The following is a 9,447-nucleotide window of genomic DNA, read 5'->3' as shown; positions in this document are numbered from 1 at the left end:
ATATAGTTATAAGCAAGTTATTTGTACTTAAAGCCGATCTTAATTTAAACATCTTCGCTTGAAAAAAAATCCGAAACTCTGATCGCTAGATGTGTTATTGCTACGTAAAGAATGAGAATAAGAGTCTTTACACATTATTTATTGTTAGTATTTAATGTATTCTACTCTCTGTCTGCGAAACATCTGTTGTCAAACAAGACATGGAAACATAATGCAGACGAAATCGCGTAGAACAAGCGAATGGAATAGACGATGAAAAACATCGAAAGAATGAAATAATGCAAGCTCGACAGATGGAAGAAGCGCTCAGTCTGATTTTATGAAGTTTCGTTATCACGTAACAACAAAATTACTTTCTATGATGCATCTTTCTATAATGTAGCGTAATTGTAATCTCGTGATGCTTTTCGAGGTTAATCCTGCTCAAGGATATCGGATTATGCGTCATTTTTAATTCCTACATTTGCTATACAATTCATGTCGGACGTAAAAAGTCTAATGTCGATCCCAGAGGAACGTCCCTTTATTCCACACATTTATCCTGATTATACACACTGAGTAATCACAGTTCTCTTGAATAAAATATCCGGCGAAATTATCATAACATAATTGCAAAATTTGTAATGGGAGGGATATTTTCTTGTACAAGATATAAAAGCTTAATGAAATATTAATAAAATCTCATAGCCCAATAATAAAGTAATTCTAATGTAGAATCAACGAATATGCGATTTTAAGCAAAATGGAGTTGAGTCATTATTCGATATTCAAATATATTGAAGTTCGCTTTTATTAAAAAGTTTTCATTCTTGAAATATAATATTCATAAAATCATAAAAAATGTATAAAACTGTATAAAGTGAAAGAATTCTCTGCAAATAGATATGAGACTAAAGAGACAGAGAGAGAGAGAGAGAGAGAGAGAGAGAGAGAGAGAGAGAGAGAGAGACTCTTGCGTAATGTACTTCGAAATAATTATAAATATCTGCAACTGACAATGAAATAATGTCCAACATTCTTCGTTACATATTTCTTTCTACGAAATGAGATTACTTACATAATTTTATATCTCTTATTGAAATTAATGATAATTGTCTTTAAGAAATAACATTTTAAATTGTCAATAGTTTCTAGATGTCTAAACATGTTATGAATTATAGTTTAAAGACATTTCAAGAAAATGTTAGTTTCAAGTTTTTTTCCATTACCTCTTTATTCAAAATATTATATTTTATGTATAATTGCAATTATAAAGTATAAAATAACATTACTATTTTGCGATGAGACAGAATGCGAACTTTCTTATAAGATAAAGATAATAAAATACACAAAATTTTTCGTGTATTATTAAAAAGATCAATACAATGAACGCGATGTTTCTTCCCTGCCTGTGTTTCTTTATTTCATTAAAATGTCAAAAAAGAAGAAAGGAAGAAATATACTTATGTATTTTACTTTTGACCACCTTAAACAAATTATCGTTACCATCTGAGAGCTCGCGATAGCACGTGCAGGGGGAGGAGGGGGAGGCGGGAGAGAGAGAGAGAGAGAGAGAGAGAGAGAGAGAGAGAGAACTCTACATTCGAGCAGACTCACCACCATTAATATCGGCTTAGTGGCAAGCGCTTGATAATTAAAACAGACTCGAACGCGTAAGCGGTTGATTTTGTCTGCAATTATTTTTCACTGATTGCATCATGGAAGAAAACGAACCGTTAACAGTCTCGTATCTTTCCATTACATTTTCTTCTTATTTACAGAACAGAAGAGAGAGAAAATAAACTGTCGCATTGCCAGGAAATTATGGTTCGAGGCCGATATTCCATTTGATAATAATACAAAGCCATTTCAGAAAATAACAGAGAGGTTCGATCAATCTTTTAATGCGAATATGTTTAAATAGCAGTATGATCAGAGTGTAAACCTTGTCAGAAAAAAATGTAAAATGAAATTCACGAGACAGAGTGTCAGAGATGCATGCCAATATATCCATTGAAAGTAAAATACGTAAAAAAGATTTCCGGTAACACATGTCACATGCAATGTGCTTGTTTTAAATCATCACCAATCATGATGATGATATATTTTATCATGTAAAATATTGAAATATGTATTTTTCTGACTTCATTTATCACAAATATTGGATTATAGTTTAACACATAAACATCATTAATACCTGCCAAAATTCATCAAAATTAATTCTTCTCATTCCCAAATTATTTCTGAATATGAAAAAAGTTATGTCGATATTTTTTAAATATTTTCCAAAATTATAATTATAACGTTAAAATACGAGAAATATTTTATTAATTGGTAGTGTAATTAAAATTAATTTGTAACTCTTTTTATTCATCTTTATATGATTACATTGATTGTTAATAAAATCATATTGCGATTTTTCCAGAACAACTCAGAAAAATCGAGTTTTAAGATTAAAAAGATACTGTTTAATGAATTAATTCTCTTTGCAAAGTGCGACAGTTAAATATAATTTTACGACAAATTCATCCTTGTCACATCTAATTAGCTACTGTATCTATAGTAATAGCAATAGCATGTTGCGAAAATTCAGTTAGTATATTTAAAGCGACAAGTAGCGAATTTGCGGAGGAATGAAATTGTATCGAGTGATAAAACTAATAAGTTATGGTTTTTTATTTAAGAAAAAAGCAAGTACAGAAAGGTGATAGCAAGAACGTGGAAAGGGTGGAATACAAAATTAGACGCGGACAGATACAAGGTCCAATGTTTGGAGGCATTTTGCGCTTCGTTACGCTCGATTTTCGCGATGAATAAATCGATACACACGCGCCGTATAAAATATAAGAGAGAAAAATCTCAACTTCATGACTGGCGACATCTCTCTCTCTCTCTCTCTCTCTCTCTCTCTCTCTCTCTCTCTCTCTCTCTCGCTCTCTGTCTATATATTTTTTTCATCCTGTCCTCGTCGCGTGGTTGCAGTTGTGGTTGCAGTGCATCGAAAAGAGATAGTGTGCAAGATGGAAAGAGAGATGCGCGACAACTGGCCGATTATTGTTGACAGAGACGACACGAGTGCTCTCGCGGAATTATTCACGAACCGTCGCGCGAGGCCGAATTCAATTTGGCATTGCGTCAACGCTCACTGGAAAAAAGAGAGATGAAACAAGAATAGGAAGAAGGATGCTGAAAGGGTTATAGACGAGGATGGGAGATTCAGGCCAACAAAGGGCCTGATCTCTCTCTCTTGGTTTTTCGAATTCGCTGATCCGGATTCTGCAGCCGCGCTGCTGGTTAATGCTAGCGCGCTCAGGTCCCTGGAAACGACCTATTTAACATACGCGAATGCCAGCTGGTTCCATCGTAGAATCGTGGGCGATTAATTCGGCCTGCTGGATTTTATTTCACGTTCCGCATGCGTAATATGTCTGGCTATTTCGGAAAAATACGACTCTGAAAATGAGAGCTCAACGACCGTGATAATTATTAGCTAGCTCGCGACTTCAGTTCTCGACCTGTCTCATTCTGATGGCGGGAAAAATGGTAGAAATTCCAGGAAATTTTTATATGCGTATAACGCGACGTTCGCGAATACATCTGAAACGTTTCACGTGTGTGCAAGCTTTGTACGGTAACAGACAGAGAAAGAGAGAGAAAGAGAGAGAGAGAGAGAGAGAGAGAAAATATTCTTAGTAAAGAGTGCATCAATGGATTGAAGCAGAAAAGAAAATAATCCGTGCTGAGATCGCATCTTCTCCAAAATCGCTTGCGCGATTTTTATCCGTTACGATAGGATTCTGCGGTAACATGGATAAACACGACAAGATACACCTGTCAAAACTCCCGCACTATCGTTCTCCAGATAGTAACACACAAAACACAATATTATTTTATCTCTCGAAATATAGAGATCTTTATAAAAAAAAAAAAAAAAAAAGAGACAAACTTCTATCGTCATTCGACACCGCCAATTCGTGAAATATTTTGTGACTAAAATTCCACAATGTTCTATATGTAGCACGATTTCGAAAAAGTGAATTAGTATTATATATACAATATTTTCTTAATAAACGAATTTCGTAATTTAATTGAACTTAAATGAACGTTTATGAAGATAATTTTCAGCATTTTAACTTCAACAGAAATCTGGCAGAAAAAGGCTTTGATAATTTTACGTTCAAAATTTCAAAGTTACGTTCAATGACGTTCTTTATCTTAAAACTTCATTAATGAAAGTCGACGCCCACCGACTTGAAATTTCTTTTTCCCTACTAATGACGTTCACGCTTTATCGGGGACCGTGTATAGCACACGCGGCGAAAGCCGTGTTATAAGTTCCAACGAATTAATTCTCCGGTGGGAAAAGCGCGGCGGTGGCGGCATGGCGTCGGCGGGTCCAATTTTTCTTATGGCCGAGCATGAATTTCAGCGCGCACTGTCCATTACGCCATGCCCTTTATCCTCGTTAACCGGCATTCCTCTCTCCCGGTACCTCGCCATGTCCCGTCAAGCGTTCCTCGCATCGCGCGACGGGATGCCTGGCGTCCTTCTCTCCGCGTCTGCCGCGCGCGTCTATGAGTCTCCGCGTCGCGTTTATCACCCTACAGCAGGGACGACGTTCGCCTTTATCACAATATTGCGTAACTCCCGCAGTCTTATCAGTTTCCAACCTTTTCCTCAGGTAAGGTTGAGTAGCTTCTTGACTTACAAGGAGGGTATTATCTGCGCATGTAAAATTACAACACGCGCTATGACAAACGGTGACGGAAAAAAGTACCTTTGAGCAAATAATAAAATTTCACAAACAAAATTAGACACAAGCTTTAATCTTATCATTCCATTTACTAAGTTTTTGATTCTTATTAGCCTTTTATATTTCATTGTTGGATTTTAAACATTACGAGTCCTGTTACTTCAAGGTTTTTATTCCATTTACTAACATAAATGTGACATTAACTGAAATAATTCTAAAATAGGAACAAATATTTTCTACTTTTCTCTTTAATATTTTCTATTCTCTCTCTTCTCTTTAAGAGATTTCTTAACATGTTATAATATACCGATCAAATTTCGATCAATCTAAAAATATATGCATATAAGCACATCAAATTCAAATCGTGTTATATTATTTATTAAGCCGTAGTTCAATAAATAATATTATTTATTGACAGCATCATTATATCAGATGGAAAACATCGAAATATAAATATAAATTTAATAGTATATTCTATAAATTCAGTCAAGATTGAAATATTCATAAATTAACTATTTAATTTTAAATAAAAAGATAAATAAATATGACAATAATGTAATTTCTTTAGAACAAAGAATATATTGGGGAGTATAATAAAATAATATATCCCAGTTGATGCCAACTAAATCATTATCTATAATATTAATTATAAATGCAGAATTATTAAATATAAATGTAATATGATATATATGATGTTATATAAAATTATTGAGTGCGAAATTATAATAAATAAATAAATTGCTATTACGTTACTTTAATTGGTGTTTGGTGTTGACTAGGATAGGGTATCTCCGCGATATTTAGGATTATCACAGACAAAATTCCGTAACAATAATCATAAGATGTAAACTTAAGCCGATGAGCCAATCAGGATATTGCTTTAAATCTACGTAATCTGACGGAAATAGAAATAGCAGTAAACTTATCCATAAGACAAATTTTAACCAGTTGAAATTTGTCTTATGAATAAGTTTACTGCTATTTTTATTTCCGTTAGATTACATAGATCTAAAGTAATATCCTGAATGGCTCATCAGCTTAAGTTTATGTCTTATGGTTATTGTTCTAGAATTTTGTCTGCGGTAGTCTGCTAAGCAAAGATTTACGCTAAAGTAAAAAAAAAAATAGAATAAGTATGTGGAAATAATTCATTTAATTATTTTGTTACATAAGATATTATCTTCACTGAAAGAAAAGATTGGTTACAAATTAGATAATATGGTTAAATATATGACATAGCATTTTTAATTGGCTGTAGCAACCAATCTTTTCGTTCAGTGTTTATGTTTTGTATATATAGTATTGTTTATGGTTTCAGTTTTTTATTGTTAATATTAATGAAACCATTGTTTTTTGAATCAATGTTGTAAGTAGTACAATCATATATTATAACCTGCATAAAATGATTACTGTACACTGTAAGAAAAGATTGACTGCTGTAGTAATTTAGATAGTAAAATATGGTATAGCATTTTTAATTGGCTGCAACAATCAATTTTTGGTTGCAGTCGTCAATTAAAAATGCTATGCCATATTCAATTAATCTTTTCTTTCAGTACAGAGAGTGTAAAAGGTATAAATAATTATTTTGTAATATACAAGTGTAGAGAAATAATAAAGGCTGAAATATAAGAAAATACAAGTGCTTAGCTCTTAAATTCTTTGTTCAGCTTGTATGTCTCTCACCTGTTTGTGATATAAGCATTTTTAGCGTGCAGGATTTATACGCAAAACACATAAAGAGCATAGATTGAATTCATTTCATTAAATACAATAAATGTATTACATGAAACATGTACCTCATATTATAACACTTGTAATATGTGCAAAAGATTGGAATTATTATCTATTACTTCGTATATATATTTCGTAAATATATATACTTCGTATATATATTTATCATATTTTTATTCTTTAATAAAACTATAAACACATTTTATAAGTTAGATATTGTATCATTTTATTATGTTATTTCTATTAAATCATTAAAATCTTTCTAAAATGCTTATTTGCAGCAATAATATTAAACTGCTTGTTAATGTAATTTGTGATGTTACTATAGCAGCTTCGGTTTAAGATTGTATTTCAAGACCGATAAATAATCGGTGCATAGTTAGTTCGAACTGGAAATTCACAAGAAATATTATTAGACAGAATCGCCTTCGGTATTTTCACTCACGTGTCTTATTTCTAATTATTTAATAAATTTTTCATGTATAATATATCTTGAATATATCTTGTAGGATTACTTATACTTCCTATAAGTAGCCGTACATCCCACTCTTATGGAATATACGCCAAAAATGTAAGGGAGAGAAAGGGGTTTTAAGTTTTTTTTAATAGAAAAAAATAAATAATTTGTATTTCTAATTTTTTTTTTTATAAGAGTAGACAGTGTAACGTATTTATTGATACAGTTTATTTTAGAATCCGACCGAAACTTTTATCAAAACTGAAAATGAACATTACATGTCAGTTTTGATTGAAACCATATAGCTCTTCATAAATATGAATTTTAATATGTGTAATTATTTGTTTCAATAATTAAATTATGATGTTTATGAAGAAGAAGTACTTATTCTTTGGCAAAAAGTTGACACACAGTTGAAATTTCGGTTTTCGATTTCGGTCGAAATTTAATTATTGTTTTAATAATTAAATTTAAAATTATGATGTTTATTATTAAAAAAAAATATGATATAATGAGCATGTCTATACACATAGCCTTTATAGTATTCCTATAATTTTTTAATTTTGATTTCGGTTGAATTGACATGTAGCCGAGTATTTCAGTTCAGTTTCGACAAAAGTTTTGGACTTTGGTTTATTTATCTTAAATATAATAAATAAATTATACTGGAAATTAAGTTTTTAACAGATGCGGTATATATTATACCAGAGTTACCCTATTCTAGATACTATTCCTAGCGTTAACTAATGAATTATACTCTAATATAATTGCTACCTTGCTATACTATTTTCTCCTATTTTCATTGCTAAGTTGCCTGCCAACAGCAACTCTGTTTCGGTGCTTTGACATATCGTCGCTACGAGGCAATCGAAGTAGTCGTTAGTTGGGACACCTAGTGACAGCTCCCGTGATAGACTCTTGGACTATATAAGGACAGACTGAAGTTTGATGTTACGTCGTTGATGAAGTAATTCCTTTCGCGTCATGTTCGAAAGCATATCTGCGAGCAATCAAGCGGCAAGTTTCCAGTATAACCGCGCTGCCACTTACTAAACATCGATTTACATCAAAACGTTGTTTAGAACTGTGTGAATGCTCAAAATTGACGTATTAAACTTCTATATTCGGACAAGATTTCTCTACTACGATAAATATTTTTTAAATGTTTTTTAAAAGCCTTGAACGAATATTTTTTATATTTATATAGGTATACTATCACCAGATACATAAGAATCTATTATCTATCAAATAGATGTCTTCGTTTAAAAATAAAAATATTTAAGATCGCAAAATGATCATTTAATTTTCCGTAAACAGATGGTAAACAATTAGCTTCACAACGTATTTCGATAATATCCACATGTCGTCCGATTTGATGATATGTCAGCGTCACGTGGCTTAACATGATGCGGGCCTTTACAAGAGGATCTGTTTAGAATGTCGAATCTTGTGGCCACGTTGAGGATGGGCGGCAAATCTCGCGGTTGGTTTTGCTTTATCGAGCTTCGTAGCTAGTTAGACGTCGGTATTAAATGCAAATGCCAAACGCCCATTTAAATTTTAGATGCAATTAGATTCATTTACTCTCCCGGGGGCGGCAATTATTCGACTTACCGCGCAAAGTCGTCAGTGGGGAGGAGGGAATGGTATCGCGGTGAAAATTTTCTGAATAAATCAAGCGCCAGGCGATGCACGAATCCCACAGCTAACCTCGCGCGCGCGCGCACGCTGTTTCCACTTGGCGCTATGGGCGCAAACGGCTACGGCATGCTCCTCGCGATTTACGATCTCGATAACTAGCGTTTTATTCATGGAGCGAACGCTCATTGCCTTTCTGGTGACTAAGTAGCGACCGGTGCGAAAGAAAATAGGTGTGTTGGAAGACGGATTACCTCGACCTGTTGTCACCGGCAATGTGAATGCAGATTCAAGAATGCAACGTGAAGTAGAAAATGTTAATTAAACAGAAGATTTTTAATGTAATGTATTAAAATCTAAAACTTAGGACAAACATAAACTGTTTATTATTGCTAGTATTATTATTGCTAGTATTTGCTCTTATACGTAATGAAGCTGCTACACAATAATATCACAAATATAATATAATATCGTAGGAAATATTTAGTCTGGAGATAATATTCACGTACACGTACATATGGCAAGTAGTTGAATTTAGTGGAGATATTGCAAGGAGAGAGTCGGTATATTATTACAACTCTCCCTTACTAGAGTTCCGGACGTCGCATCGTGACAGTCTACAACCGCACATCATTAAATACATGCGAGGTATTAAGATCTGGTTTCCCTCAACCACCGATAGCTGTCCTAAGTTTTAACAGCATCATTTGTCTATCCAAGTTCTCCCACATACATGGATTAATAAACCTCGTATACGTGGACTTTGTACCATGTATTATTCTATCATAATGAGCCTGTAGATTAAAATCATTATACAATAAAATGAATAAATATCTCTTGGAATAATAGATAAATATTCCTTACGATTTTCTATTGTGCAATATTT

General features: G+C 33.0%; 1 protein-coding gene across 1 annotated transcript in view; it reads right to left on the bottom strand.

Annotated features, from left to right (window-relative positions):
* LOC108694830 (leishmanolysin-like peptidase) overlaps nucleotides 1–9,447 on the bottom strand; it is a 286,628-nt gene that overhangs the window by 37,299 nt on the left and 239,882 nt on the right. The window lies entirely within an intron of this gene.

The sequence above is a fragment of the Atta colombica genome, unplaced genomic scaffold (genome assembly GCF_001594045.1).
Source record: "Atta colombica isolate Treedump-2 unplaced genomic scaffold, Acol1.0 scaffold125, whole genome shotgun sequence".
Lineage (NCBI taxonomy): Eukaryota > Metazoa > Arthropoda > Insecta > Hymenoptera > Formicidae > Atta > Atta colombica.
Note: the sequence above shows the minus strand (reverse complement) of the source record. Positions and strands in the feature narration are given on the sequence as shown.